Source organism: Pogoniulus pusillus, unplaced genomic scaffold (assembly GCF_015220805.1).
Source record: "Pogoniulus pusillus isolate bPogPus1 unplaced genomic scaffold, bPogPus1.pri scaffold_47_arrow_ctg1, whole genome shotgun sequence".
Taxonomy (NCBI): Eukaryota; Metazoa; Chordata; class Aves; order Piciformes; family Lybiidae; genus Pogoniulus; species Pogoniulus pusillus.
This window is the reverse complement of record NW_026974707.1, coordinates 311,699-324,809: the sequence shown is the minus strand read 5'-3', so window position 1 is coordinate 324,809 and position 13,111 is coordinate 311,699.

The window sequence follows — 13,111 nt, the reverse complement described above, 5'->3', positions numbered from 1 at the left end:
CAGTATGTATGACCAGGACCTTCAGCAGACACCACCCCTCGGACAGGTTTCCCTTCGCCCGAAGGAGAAAATACCCAAACAGTTTTCCCTAATAGATTCTTCTCACCTACAACAGGAACTTTATCACCGTCTACTGTTTGGACCAAGTCTGATTGTGCAGGTCCTGCTCTGTTTACTGAACCTCTACTATTTACCAACCAGGTAGCTTCTGCTAAATGTTTGTCCCAGTTTTTCAGAGTTCCACCCCCCATGGCTTTTAGGGTGGTTTTCAACAAACCGTTGTACCACTCAATCCTCCCTGAAGCTGGTGCATAGTAGGGTATGTGATAGATCCATTCAATACCATGCTCTTTGGCCCAGTTTTTCACAAGATTGTTCTTGAAATGAGTACCATTGTCTGGCTCGATTCTCTCTGGAGTTCCATGTCTCCACATGATTTGTCTCTCCAAAGCAACAGTGGTGTTACGTGCAGTTGCATGTGGAACTGGATAGGTCTCCAACCATCCAGTGCTGGTGTCTACCATCGTTAGCACATACTGCTTGCCAGAACGTGATCGAGGTAAAGTGATGTAGTCAATCTGCCAGGCTTCACCATACTTGTACTTTGACCATCTCTCACCATACCATAAGGGCTTGATTCGCTTAGCCTGCTTAATAGCAGCACAAATGTCACAGTCATAGATGACTTGGGTGATAGCATCCATGGACAAGTCAATTGACCTATCGCGAGCCCATCGGTATGTTCCATCTCTGCCTTGATGTCCAGATGAATCATGGGCCCACCGAGCTAAGAACAGCTCACCTCAGTGTTTCCAATCAAGGTCAATGTCAAGTTCAGAGTTGGTATCAACTTGAGCAATCTTAGCAGCTTGGTCTGCCTTCTGGTTATGTTTATGTTCCTCAGTGGATCTGCTCTTAGGCATGTGTGCATCTACGTACCGCACCTTCACTGGAGTTCTCTCCAGCCATGCATCAATGTCCTGCCATAGATCAGCACACCAAATAGGCTTTCCTTTCCTCTGCCAACCATGCTTCTTCCAGTCCTTTAGCCAACCCCATAGAGCATTGGCTACCATCCACGAGTCGGTGTAGAGGTAAAGGATAGGCCAATTCTCACGTTCAGCCACATCAAGAGCAAGTTGAACAGCTTTTACCTCAGCAAACTGACTGCATTCTCCTTCTCCATCTTTCGTTTCGGTAACTCTCCTGGTTGGACTCCAGACTGCTGACTTCCATCTTCACTTGTTCCCAACAAGACGACAGGAACCGTCTGTGAACAAAGCATAGTTCTTTTCCTGATCAGAGAGATCACCATAGGGAGGAGCTTCCTCAGCACGAGTTATTTTCTCCTCCGGAGGTTTGGAACAGTCTGTGCCTTCCGGCCAGTTGGTGATCACCTCCACCAGACCAGGTCGGTCAAGATTACCCATTCGTGCTCGTTGGGTTATCAAAGCCATCCATTTAGACCAGGTTGCATCTGTGGCATGTTGTGGTGATGAACCTTTGCCTTTGAACATCCAGTTAAGAACTGGCAGTCTAGGAGCCAAAAGCAATTGTGACTCAGTTCCAATCACTTCAGAAGCTGCTTTCACTCCTTCATAAGCTGCTAGTTTCTCTTTCTCTGTTGCAGTATAATTTGTCTCTGAACCTCTGTAGCTAAATCCCCAGAAACCAAGAGGACGACCACGTGTCTCATTTGGAGCTCTCTGCCAAAGGCTCCAAGTTGGACATTGTCACTGGCAGCCGTGTACAGAATGTTTTTAATGTCCGGACCAGATCTCACAGGTCCCAAGCCCACTGCATGGACTACTTCTCGTTTGATCTGATCAAAGGCTGCTTGTTGTTCAGGTCCCCACTCAAAATTGTTTCTCTTACGAGTCACATTGTGCAGAGGTTTGACAATCTGACTGAAAACAGGAATGTGTAGCCTCCAAAATCCCACCACACCAAGGAAAGAAAGTGTGTCCTTCTTACTGGTGGGAACTGCCATGGTAGAGACTTTGTTGATCACATCCTGAGGAACGTAACGGCGACCATCCTGCCACCACACTCCCAGAAACTGAATTTCTCTGGCAGGTCCTTTGACCTTGTCTCTCTTAATGGCAAAACCTGCTTGCAGCAGAATGTCAATGATTTTGTTACCTTTCTCGAAGACTTCCTCAGCAGTTTGGCCCCACACAATGATGTCGTCGATGTACTGGATGTGCTCTGGAGCTTTACCTTTCTCCAGTGCATTGTGGATGACTGAGTGACAGATGGTTGAGCTGTGTTTCCACCCCTGAGGCAAACGATTGAACTGGTACTGGATTCCTCTCCAGGTGAATGCAAACTGAGGCCTGCACTCCTTTGCTATGGGAATAGAGAAGAAAGCATTAGCAATGTCTATGGTTCCATACCATTTAGCCTCCTTCGATTCCAGCTCGTACTGGAGTTCCAGCATGTGTGGCAAAGCTGCACTCATGGGTGGCGTCACCTCGTTGAGGGCACGAAAGTCAACTGTCAGTTGCTTTACGCACAGGCCAGATGGGACTGTTGAAAGGTGAATGAGCTTTCTCGATGACAGCTTGACTCTCCAATTGACAAATCAGCTGATGAATGGGCAACCAAGAGTCATGGTTAGTTCTGTACTGCCTATGATGAACAGTTTGAGTTGCAATTGGCACTTCCAGATCCTCTACGTCATGATGTCCCACAACTGCAGATTCATCAGAAAGTTCAGGTGTAATGGACAATTTCAATTTACCATCCTCAGTCTCTACAGATGCTATTCCAAAAGCCCATTTGTGACCCTTAGGATCTTTGAAACAATCTTGTCTCAAAAAGTCAATTCCCAGAAGGCAAGGCGCATCAGGACCAGTTACAATAGTATGTGTCTTCCACTCTTTACCAGTTAAACTGATCTCAGCCTGTATCTTAGTTAACTCTTGAGATCCACCAGTGATTCCAAAGATAGATATGTACTCTGTCCCTTTGCAATTTGATGGCAATAAAGTACACTGAGCACCTGTGTCAACTAAAGCCCTGTATTTCCGAACTCTTGAACTGCCAGGCCACCTAAGGAATACATTCCAATAGATTCGGTTCTCTCCACTATCCCTTTCCTCCTCCTGGCTGGAGGCAGGGCACCCCTAATGCTGAACATGGCATGTGGGGTGTACACAATGATTGGTGGTGTTGTGAGAGGAATTGCAACTGTTGGAACAATTGCAGTTGCTCTCAGGAGCTGAAGAAGTGACAGCTACTTTCCTGGCATTGCTGCCTCTGTTTCTGCCACTCTGCAGTTCCCTGACTCTCTTTGAAAGAGCTGAAGTAGGTTTACCATCCCATTTGTTCATGTTCTCCCCGTATGTGTCACGCAGAAGTATCCACAGTGACGCAGGTGATTGCTGATGTCTGGGTGGAATTTGTCTCCTCCTGGGCTGGAATTGCCTTGCAGGAGGCGGGCGTCTGTTCCTGATGGCAGAAACATGCACCCATTCAGATGATGCAGGAATGGTATCCTTTACCAGATTGGTAATGTTTTTATGATCCTCCTTCAGTTCTTTCATACTCTCTTTGATACCATCCCTTATCTCTGTACCTAGAGTTTTTATGGCAGAGACTAAACCAGAATGTGACAAGCTGTCCTCAATTTGCCTGAGCTGGTCAGTGAATTCACCAACAGTGAAAGATCTTCCATTATCACTCCTTGCTAGGAACTTGCTGGCCAAGATGTTAGCATAGGATGAAGGAGCAAGCTCAATAAGCTTCTTCCTGAGACCTGTTCCCAAAGGAATATCATCAGGCTCATGTGTGCCATGATTTCCATAAAGCACTTCCTTCACAGCAAACTCCTTCAGAAGCTTCATTCCCTGCTCAATGGTGTTCCACTTCTTGGCAGCCCATGGCAAATCATCTCAGGAAGGATATCTCATAGCCACAGCCAACAGAAGGCGTGTCCACAAGCTAACCCTACCAAGAGGACTTGCCAGGTATTTGTCCACTCCACTCTCCTTGGTGAGTGGTCCCAGCTGCTTGGCAGACTTGTCTCCTACCTGCAGGGCATTAGCACCAATGCCACGGCATCTCACTAGCCAGGTTAGGATTGGCTCACCTGATTCCCTTGAGTATTCCTTTCTAACTTCCCTGACTTCTCTGAGAGGATCATTGGAGTCCTGGATATCATCTTCCTCCTCTTCCTCCTGTTGATCTGGTTGTCTCTGGCCTAACAGAACATTTCTCATAGCACTCTTAAACTCATTGGAACCATCCTCTCTCTTGGCAGCCAACCTCACAGCACTCTTCTCATTTGAGTATTGATGTCTCAGCACATTTGCGAGGTCTCGCAGACTAACTACCTCCTCTTCCTCCTCTTGCTGATCACCAGAGGTCCCCTCTCTTACATCCTCCTGTGAACCACACTTTGGCTTAGCTTTTGCCTTAGCAGGTGCCAGAAGGGTCTTAACAGCAACAAACTTGGACGTATCTGCTGGAGGGTTTGAATCATTAGGGGTCTGACCTGGAGCTTGTGAGTTCAAATCTGCCTTGCTTTTAACAGGAGGATTTTGGTTCTGGTCTGCTGGCTGGGGGTTCAAATTGGCTGAGCTGGTGTCATTAGGATTTGGACTGACTGGGCTAGCGTTACCAGCATTAGTGGGATTATTTGCCTGTCCTCCTGGGATGCCTGCCAACCCTGACGTGTTATCATTGTTGCTAGGAACATTCCGATTTTGGGTACCTGCCTGTGCTCCTGGGATTCCTGCCAAACTCTGTGGATTGTTTTTGTTATCATTATCATTGTTTATGTTACCAGCGGGAACATTGGCAGAATTCCCAGAATTTGGAGAAGGAGGGGCAGAGGCTGGCAAGGGGGAAGCCGATAACTGTGTTCCCTTATTTTGCTGTGAAAGAGACTGCTTCTGAGACATAGAATTTTTCCTAGTTCTTACAGAAGCTGGTTTTGAATTTTTCACCAATAACGCCAAACTTAATATGAATATTAATCCCATGAGACATACATTAAAAATTGAGAGAATTAGAACAGTTTTGCATGAGCAATTTGCTAAACAAACATCTGGAATCCCAGTCTTAGGCTGACTTATTCGCATCAAAGATGTAGATAAAGCAGAATTTGGATTGATTGTCACATTATTGATGAGTGCTCCCGTAATATTACTGGTAAGGTTTTCAGAGACATTAAAACCAGCATAACCAAGGATAAAATCACCCCAGCTCCAGAAATTGCTTGAAAGCTTAGCTTTGACCTTCTTATAAGCTACATGAAGCAAGAAATAACCAATTTGATCTTTGATCCAATTGTACACAATAATCCAGAAAACAGGCCACACACTAATCCCCACCAAGTACAATAGCTGCCTAATTAGCTTCATCTTAATTCCCAGAGTTAATTACCAGTCACTCAAATAACTAGCCCCACGTTGGGAAAGCCAATTAAAAATGTGATGGTTTGGGCTCTTACCCGCCTCCCCCCCACACTTTTGAATTTGCCCCAGCTAACTCAGACGGCCTCTGGGAATATAAATGAAGCTATTTATTTTACAGCAGCAAATATACAAGCAGCTATTTACAATATATACAATTATATACAGAAATATACAAAGGATAAACAATACAAAAGCACAACTCCCCTCCCAGAAACCAAGGTCCCCAGGAGGGGCTCTCAAACCACCCCAACACCTCCCCTTGCCCTCTCAACCTTACCCTAGTTCTCAGGAAGAAGAGAGGTGCGGCCAAGAGGTTTGGGAGCAAGGTTAGTAGGAGCAAGGTTAATGAGATGTGACCAGGTCTGAAGGCAAAGGCAGAAGTGAAGGACAAAATGGAGAATGTTTTACTTCTTCTTCCCAGAGTTCTCAGCGTGACTGTGAGCGAAGAGACACAATTGTTTTTCATTCCACTGCCCATTATCTAGTTCTTTTACCAAAACATTCCAGCTTGCTTCAAACTAGCACAACGTCACAGAGTGCATTTTGTGACATCACTGAGAACATTGTGTGATGTCACAAGGATCATTATGGTGTCACAGAGAGGATTGTGTGACATCACAGAGAGCATTGTGTGACATCACAGAGAGTATTGAGTGACATCACAGTATGCATGGTGATGTCACAGAGTGCATTGTGTGATGTCACACAGAGGACATTGTGACATCACACAGAACATTGTGACATCACAAAGTGCATTGCATGACGTCACAGAGGACATCATGTGACATCACGGAGAACATTGTGTGACATCACAGAGAGAACTGTGTGACACCACAGAGGATATTGTGACATAACAGAGTGCATTGTGTGACGTCACATAGAACGTTGTGTGACGTCACAGAGAGCATTGTGTGAGGTCACAGAGTGCCTTGTATGACATCACAGAGAACATTGTGTGACGTCACAGAGAACATTATGATGTCATAGCGGGCATTGTGTGACAACACAGAGAGCATTGTGTGACATCATAATGTGCATTGTGTGATGTGGCAGAAAACATTGTGACGTCACAGAGAACATTGTGTGACGTCACAGAGAGCATTGTGACGTCACAGAGTGCATTCTGTGACGTCAGAGAGAGCATTGTGTGATGTTGCAGATTGCATTTTGTGACATCACAGAGTGCATTGTGTGACATCACAGAGAACATTGTGACATCACAGAGAATATTATGATTTCACAGAGAGCATTGTGAGACGTCACAGAGAAAATTATGATGTCACAGAGTGCATTGTCTGACGTCACAGAGAACATTGTGCAACGTCACAATGAACATTATGATGTAACAAAGAGCATTGTGTGACATCACAAAGAGCATTTTGTGACATCACAGTGTGCATTGTGACATCACAGAGTGCATTGTGTGACATCACAGAGAATATTGTGATGCAACAGAGAACATTGTGATGTCACAGAGTGCATTGCGTGACGTCACAGAGAGCATGGTGTGACATGACAGAGAATATTGTCTGATGTCACAGAAAGCACTGTGCGACATCAGACAGTGCATTGTGTGACATCACAGAGAGCATTGTGTGACACCACAGAGAACATTGTGACATCTCACAGTGCATTGTGTGACATCACAGAGAACATTGTGTGACGTCACAGAAATTATTGCGTGAAAACACAGAGTGCATTGTGTGACGTCACAGAGAGCATTGTGTGACGGCACAGAGATCATTGTGACATCACAGAGTGCATTGTGTGACTTCACAGAGAACATTGTCTGACATCATAGTATCACACAGTATTATCAGGGTTGGAAGAGACCTCATAGATCATCAAGTCCAACCCTTTACCACAGAGCTCAAGGCTAGACCATGGCACCAAGTGCCACGTCCAGTCCTGCCTTGAACAGCTCCAGGGACGGCGACTCCACCACCTCCCCGGGCAGCCCATTCCACTGTCCAATGACTCTCTCAGGGAAGAACTTTCTCCTCACCTCCAGCCTAAATTTCCCCTGGCGCAGCCTGAGGCTGTGTCCTCTCGTTCTGGCGCTGGCCACCTGAGAGAAGAGAGCAACTTCCTCCTGGCCACAACCTCCCCTCAGGTAGTTGTAGACAGCAATAAGGTCACCCCTGAGCCTCCTCTTCTCCAGGCTAACCAATCCCAGCTCCCTCAGCCTCTCCTCGTAGGGCTGTGCTCAAGGCCTCTCCCCAGCCTCGTCGCCCTTCTCTGGACACGCTCAAGCATCTCAATGTCCCTCCTAAACTGGGGGGCCCAGAACTGAACACAATACTCAAGGTGTGGTCTAACCAGTGCAGAGTACAGGGGCAGAATGACCTCCCTGCTCCTCCTGGCCACATCATTCCTGATGCAGGCCAGGATGCCACTGGCTCTCTTGGCCACCTGGGCACACTGCTGGCTCATGTTCAGGTGGGTATCAATCAGCACCCCCAGATCCCTCTCTGTCTGGCTGCTCTCCAGCCACTCCGACCCCAGGCTGTATCTCTGCATGGGGTTGCTGTGGCCGAAGTGCAGCACCCAGCACTTGGAGCTATTGAACACCATCCCATTGGACTCTGCCCATCTGTGCAGGTGGTCAAGGTCCCGCTGCAGAGCCCTTCTGCCCTCCAACTCAGTCACATCTGCCCCCAGCTTAGTGTCATCTGCAAACTTGCTGATGACTGACTCCATGCCCTCATCCAGATCATCTATGAAGATGTTAAAGAGGATGGGGCCCAGCACAGATCCCTGAGGGACACCACTAGTGACAGCCGCCAGCTGGATGTGGCACCATTCACCACCACTCTCTGGGTCCGGCCCTCCAGCCAGTTCCTAACCCAGCACAGAGTGTTGCCATCCAAGCCATGGGCTGACAGCTTAGCCAGCAGTTTGCTGTGGGGGACAGTGTCAAAGGCCTTGCTGAAGTCCAGATAGACCTCATCCACAGGCCTCCCCACATCCACCAAGCAGTCACCTGATCATAGAAGGAGATCAGTTTGGAGAGGCAGGATCTGCCCTTCCTAAATCCATGCTGGCTGGACCTGAGCTCTTTGCCATCCCTCAGGTGTGCTCTTATCACCCCCAAGATAACCTGCTCCATCAGTTTCCCTGGCACTGAGGTCAGGCTGACAGGTCTGTAGTTCCCAGGTTCCTCCATCCGACCCTTCTTGTGGATGGGGACCACGTTGGCCATTTTCCTGTCTCCTGGGACCTCTCTGGTGAGCCAGGACTGCTGGAAAATGATGGAGAGCAGCTTGGCCAGCTCAGCTGCCAGCTCTCTCAGCACCCTGGGATGGATCCCATCTGGTCCCATGGACTTGTGGGTGTCCAGGTGGCTCAGCAGGTCCTGAACTAATTCTTCATGAATTTCCAGGGCAACACACCGCTCCCTGACCCCATTCCCCAGTTCAAGAGGCCACTTGCCTCCTCCTCCCTCCTTGCTGTTGAAAACTGAGGCGAAGAAGGCATTCAGGACCTCAGCCTTTTCTTCGTCATCAGTTATAGTGTTCCCCTCCTGGTCCAGTAAGCAGTGGAGGCTCTTCTTGCCCTTCTTTTTAGCACTGATACATTTATAACAGTGCTTTTTATTATCCTTCACAGAGGTGGCAGCCTAAGTTCTAGCTGGGCCTTAGCCTCTCTAATTTTTCTCCTGCATAACCTGGCTATCTCCTTAAACACGTCAGGAGAAGCCTTCCCCTCCTTCCAGAGGTGATACACCCTCTTTTTCTCCCCCAATTCCTTCAGGAGCTGTTTGCTCATCCAGGCTGGTCGCCTTCCCCGACAGCTCATCTTTCGGCACATGGGAACTGCCAGCTCCTGTGCCTTCAAGAGCTCCTGTTTAAAGTAGGTCCAACCATCCTGGACCCATTTGTTCCCAAGGACTGCTGCCCAGCGGACTTTGGAAATAAGTTTCCTAAGCAAATGGAAGTTTGCCCTCCGAAAGTCCAAGGTGTAGGTTTTGTTGCAGTGCCTCCCTACCTCCCTGTATATTGAGAACTCCACTAACTCGTTATCACTACACCCCAGGCAGCCTCCCACTATCACATCTCCTACCAGCCCTTCTCTGTTGGACAGCAGCAGGTCAAGCTGAGCTTGACCCCTAGTAGGCTCACTTAACAGCTGGGACATGAAGCTGTCCTCCATGCACTCTAGAAATCTCCTGGACTGCCTCCTCTCTGCTGAATTAAGTTCCCAGCAGATATCTGGCAGGTTAAAGTCACCCACAAGGACAAGATCTGATCTTGAGACAGCCTCCAGCTGTTTGTAAAATATCTCATCTGTTTCCTCGTCCTGGTTGGGTGGTCTGTAACAGACTCCAACCAGGATGTCAGATTTATTAGTCCTCCCTCTGATTTTAACCCACAAACTCTCAACCCCTTCGTCCCTCACCTCAAGCTCAGTGGCATGGAGTGACTGTTTAATACTGTTTGGGCTATGGTTAAGCCTTATTAAGTATTGTTAAATATTGTTGGGGCGATTAATGTGTTGTTATATATCGTTAATGTTGGAAAGGCTAAGCTATATATATATTAATAGGTCACTATATTGCAAGGGGGTCACCTACCACTCAATTTCTAGACAAAGATGCTCATTACCACCGGGGTGGGATTGTCCTGGAGTCCTGTATACCCCTAAATTCCTCTCCTGCTGTGACTTCGGGGGAGTGGGAAAGCCGCCTGTTTCCCCCCACCTTGCTTGCCCTGCGGGCGTGAAGGGGGTGAGCAAAGGGGTCCTGCCCACACGAGGAGTGCCCCGTGCAGTGCCCTCACTGGAATCGGGATGGGATTGGCTGTGTGCTTTCGCGCCTAAGGTGTGGTAATTCTGCCCTTTGTCTAGCGAGGGTATAAATATTAGGAGGCTTCCCGCCTTTGGGGGTTCCCACCTTGGAGTTCATCCCTGCTTGGAGTTAGTTACTGCCTGAACCATCGTGCTCCCGGGCCTCTTTCCCCTCGCCTTGGATGGAGAGAGATCTTCAAAGACTGCTTCACCTATTGACACCCTTTGTAAGCCTAACGACTCTTAATGGTCCACCTGCAGCCGCTGAAAAAGGAACGAGAGAGAGAGACAGACTGCGAGGAAGTCAGCCTGACCATGAGTTATTTTGGCTCAACTTTATTAGTAAGAAAATGCTATTAATTAATAGCTAAAGCCTTTTCCAACTTCTGACTGCCAAAATAGTCAGATTATCGATGGTATCCCTATAGATAATTCTCATGCTACTGAATCTGCTAATTAAACTAAATTAATCTTTGTATATATAGTTTTGGGGGTGGGTTTTTGGGAAAATAAAATAACTATTTTTGTATCAAATTCCCGACTTGGCCACATATTAATTCCTGCCTCCACAACAATCTGGACTTCAGCAAGGCCTTTGACACTGTCCCCCACAGCAAACTGCTGGCTAAGCAGTCAGCCCACGGCTTGGATGGCAACACTCTGTGTTGGGTGAGGAACTGGCTGGAGGGCCAAGCCCAGAGAGTGGTGGTGAATGGTGCCACATCCAGCTGGCGGCTGTCACTAGTGGTGTCACTCAGGGATCTGTGCTGGGCCCCATCCTCTTTAACATCTTCATGGACGATCTGGATGAGGGCATCGAGTCAGTCATCAGCAAGTTTGCAGATGACACTAAGCTGGGGGCAGGTGTGACTGAGTTGGAGGGCAGAAGGGCTCTGCAGCAGGACCTTGGCCACCTGCACAGATGGGCAGAGTCCAATGGGATGGTGTTCAATAGCTCCAAGTGCTAGGTGCTGCACTTTGGCCACAGCAACCCCATGCAGAGATACAGCCTGGGGTCGGAGTGGCTGGAGAGCAGCCAGACAGAGAGGGATCTGGGGGTGCTGATTGATACCCACCTGAACATGAGCCAGCAGTGTGCCCAGGTGGCCAAGAGAGCCAGTGGCATCCTGGCCTGCATCAGGAATGGTGTGGCCAGGAGGAGCAGGGAGGTCATTCTGCCCCTGTACTCTGCACTGGTTAGACCACACCTTGAGTCCTGTGTTCAGTTCTGGGCCCCCCAGTTTAGGAGGGACATTGAGATGCTTGAGCGTGTCCAGAGAAGGGTGACGAGGCTGGGGAGAGGCCTTGAGCACAGCCCTACGAGGAGAGGCTGAGGGAGCTGGGATTGGTTAGCCTGGAGAAGAGGAGGCTCAGGGGTGACCTTATTGCTGTCTACAACTACCTGAGGGGTGGTTGTGGCCAGGAGGAAGTTGCTCTCTTCTCTCAGGTGGCCAGCACCAGAACAAGAGGACACAGCCTCAAGCTGCGCCAGGGGAAATTTAGGCTTGAGGTGAGGAGAAAGTTCTTCCCTGAGAGAGTCATTGGACAGTGGAATGGGCTGCCCGGGGAGGTGGTGGAGTCGCCGTCCCTGGAGCTGTTCAGGGCAGGATTGGACGTGGCACTTGGTGCCATGGTCTAGCCTTGAGCTCTGTGGTAAAGGGTTGGACTTGATCTGTGAGGTCTCTTCCAACCTTGATGATGCTGTGATACTGTGATACTGTGATACCTCTGGTTTACACAGAAAAACATGTCCTGGCAGGGCAAGGCATGAATAAGCCTATTTTTGGGCCTACAGGCCCTCCACTTTGCTTTCTAACCCTCTGGCTGAACCTCCATTCTTTCTTGGGACTAAGTTAAGGTTGAGAGGGGTAGGGGAAAGGTGAAGGGGGTGGTTGAGAGCTCCTCCAGGGGACTCAGGTTTCTGGGAGGGGAGTTGTGTTGCTGTATTACATTTTACCTTGCCTATTTCTGTCTATAACTGTATATACTGTAAATATCTACTTGTACATTGTGCCAGCTGTAAATAAATAGCTTCATTCATATTCCCAGAGCTGGCTGAGTCTAGTCTGGGTGATTGCTAAAGGTGGGGGGTGGAGAACACCCAAACCATCACACAGGGCATGGCCTTTCTGCTCCATAAACCAAGCCCAAGGATTTCTGCCCTGCACTCTGCCTTTGTCTCCTGCACTCGTGGCCTCAATGAGAGCTGCTCTAAGGAGTCCCTGGGAGGCTTTGTCAGTAACGACCCTCAGTGGGGCCAATCAATGCTTCAAGGAACTTTGGGCTTTGCTTCTGATTTGCACTGCTGCAGAGGCTCCTTCAGGCTGCTGGCAGCACCTGAGGAGCATGGACTCAGCCCCAAACACTCCACGGGGCTCATTCAAACCCTGATGAGCCACAACTTAGCCTCTGCTGCTTGCCAAGAGCTCTGCAGCTACTTGGAGAGGTTTTTGTTCTGAGAAGCATCTGCTCACAATGCTTTGCAAGGGAACATTTCATCACTCTCCAGCAGGAGTTGTCTCTGGGCAAGCAAAGCAGAGCAGAGCCTGCCCCAGGCTGCTGCCAAGGAACAGACTCTGCAGCATCTGCTCAGCACAAGCTGTGTCTGACACAGAGATGCTGCCAGCAGAAGCTTCTGCTGAGGCTCTGCAGTTGCTTTCCTGCTTGCTCCTTCTTGGGGAGGCCACAGATTGTCCCAGAATGTCCTGCCCTGCTCACTGCTCACCCTCACTCCCCACTGCCTCCAGCAGAGGCCAGAGGCACAGGTGCGGGACAGGATCTCCTTTGCCAGGGGCTGGGGGTCAGGGCTTGGCCCTTTGCACTCATGAAACCCCTCCAGGTTTGCTCAGCCTCAGAGCCACCTTTAGCTGCTGTCCTGAGCTGTCAGCTCTGCCTCCAGCTCT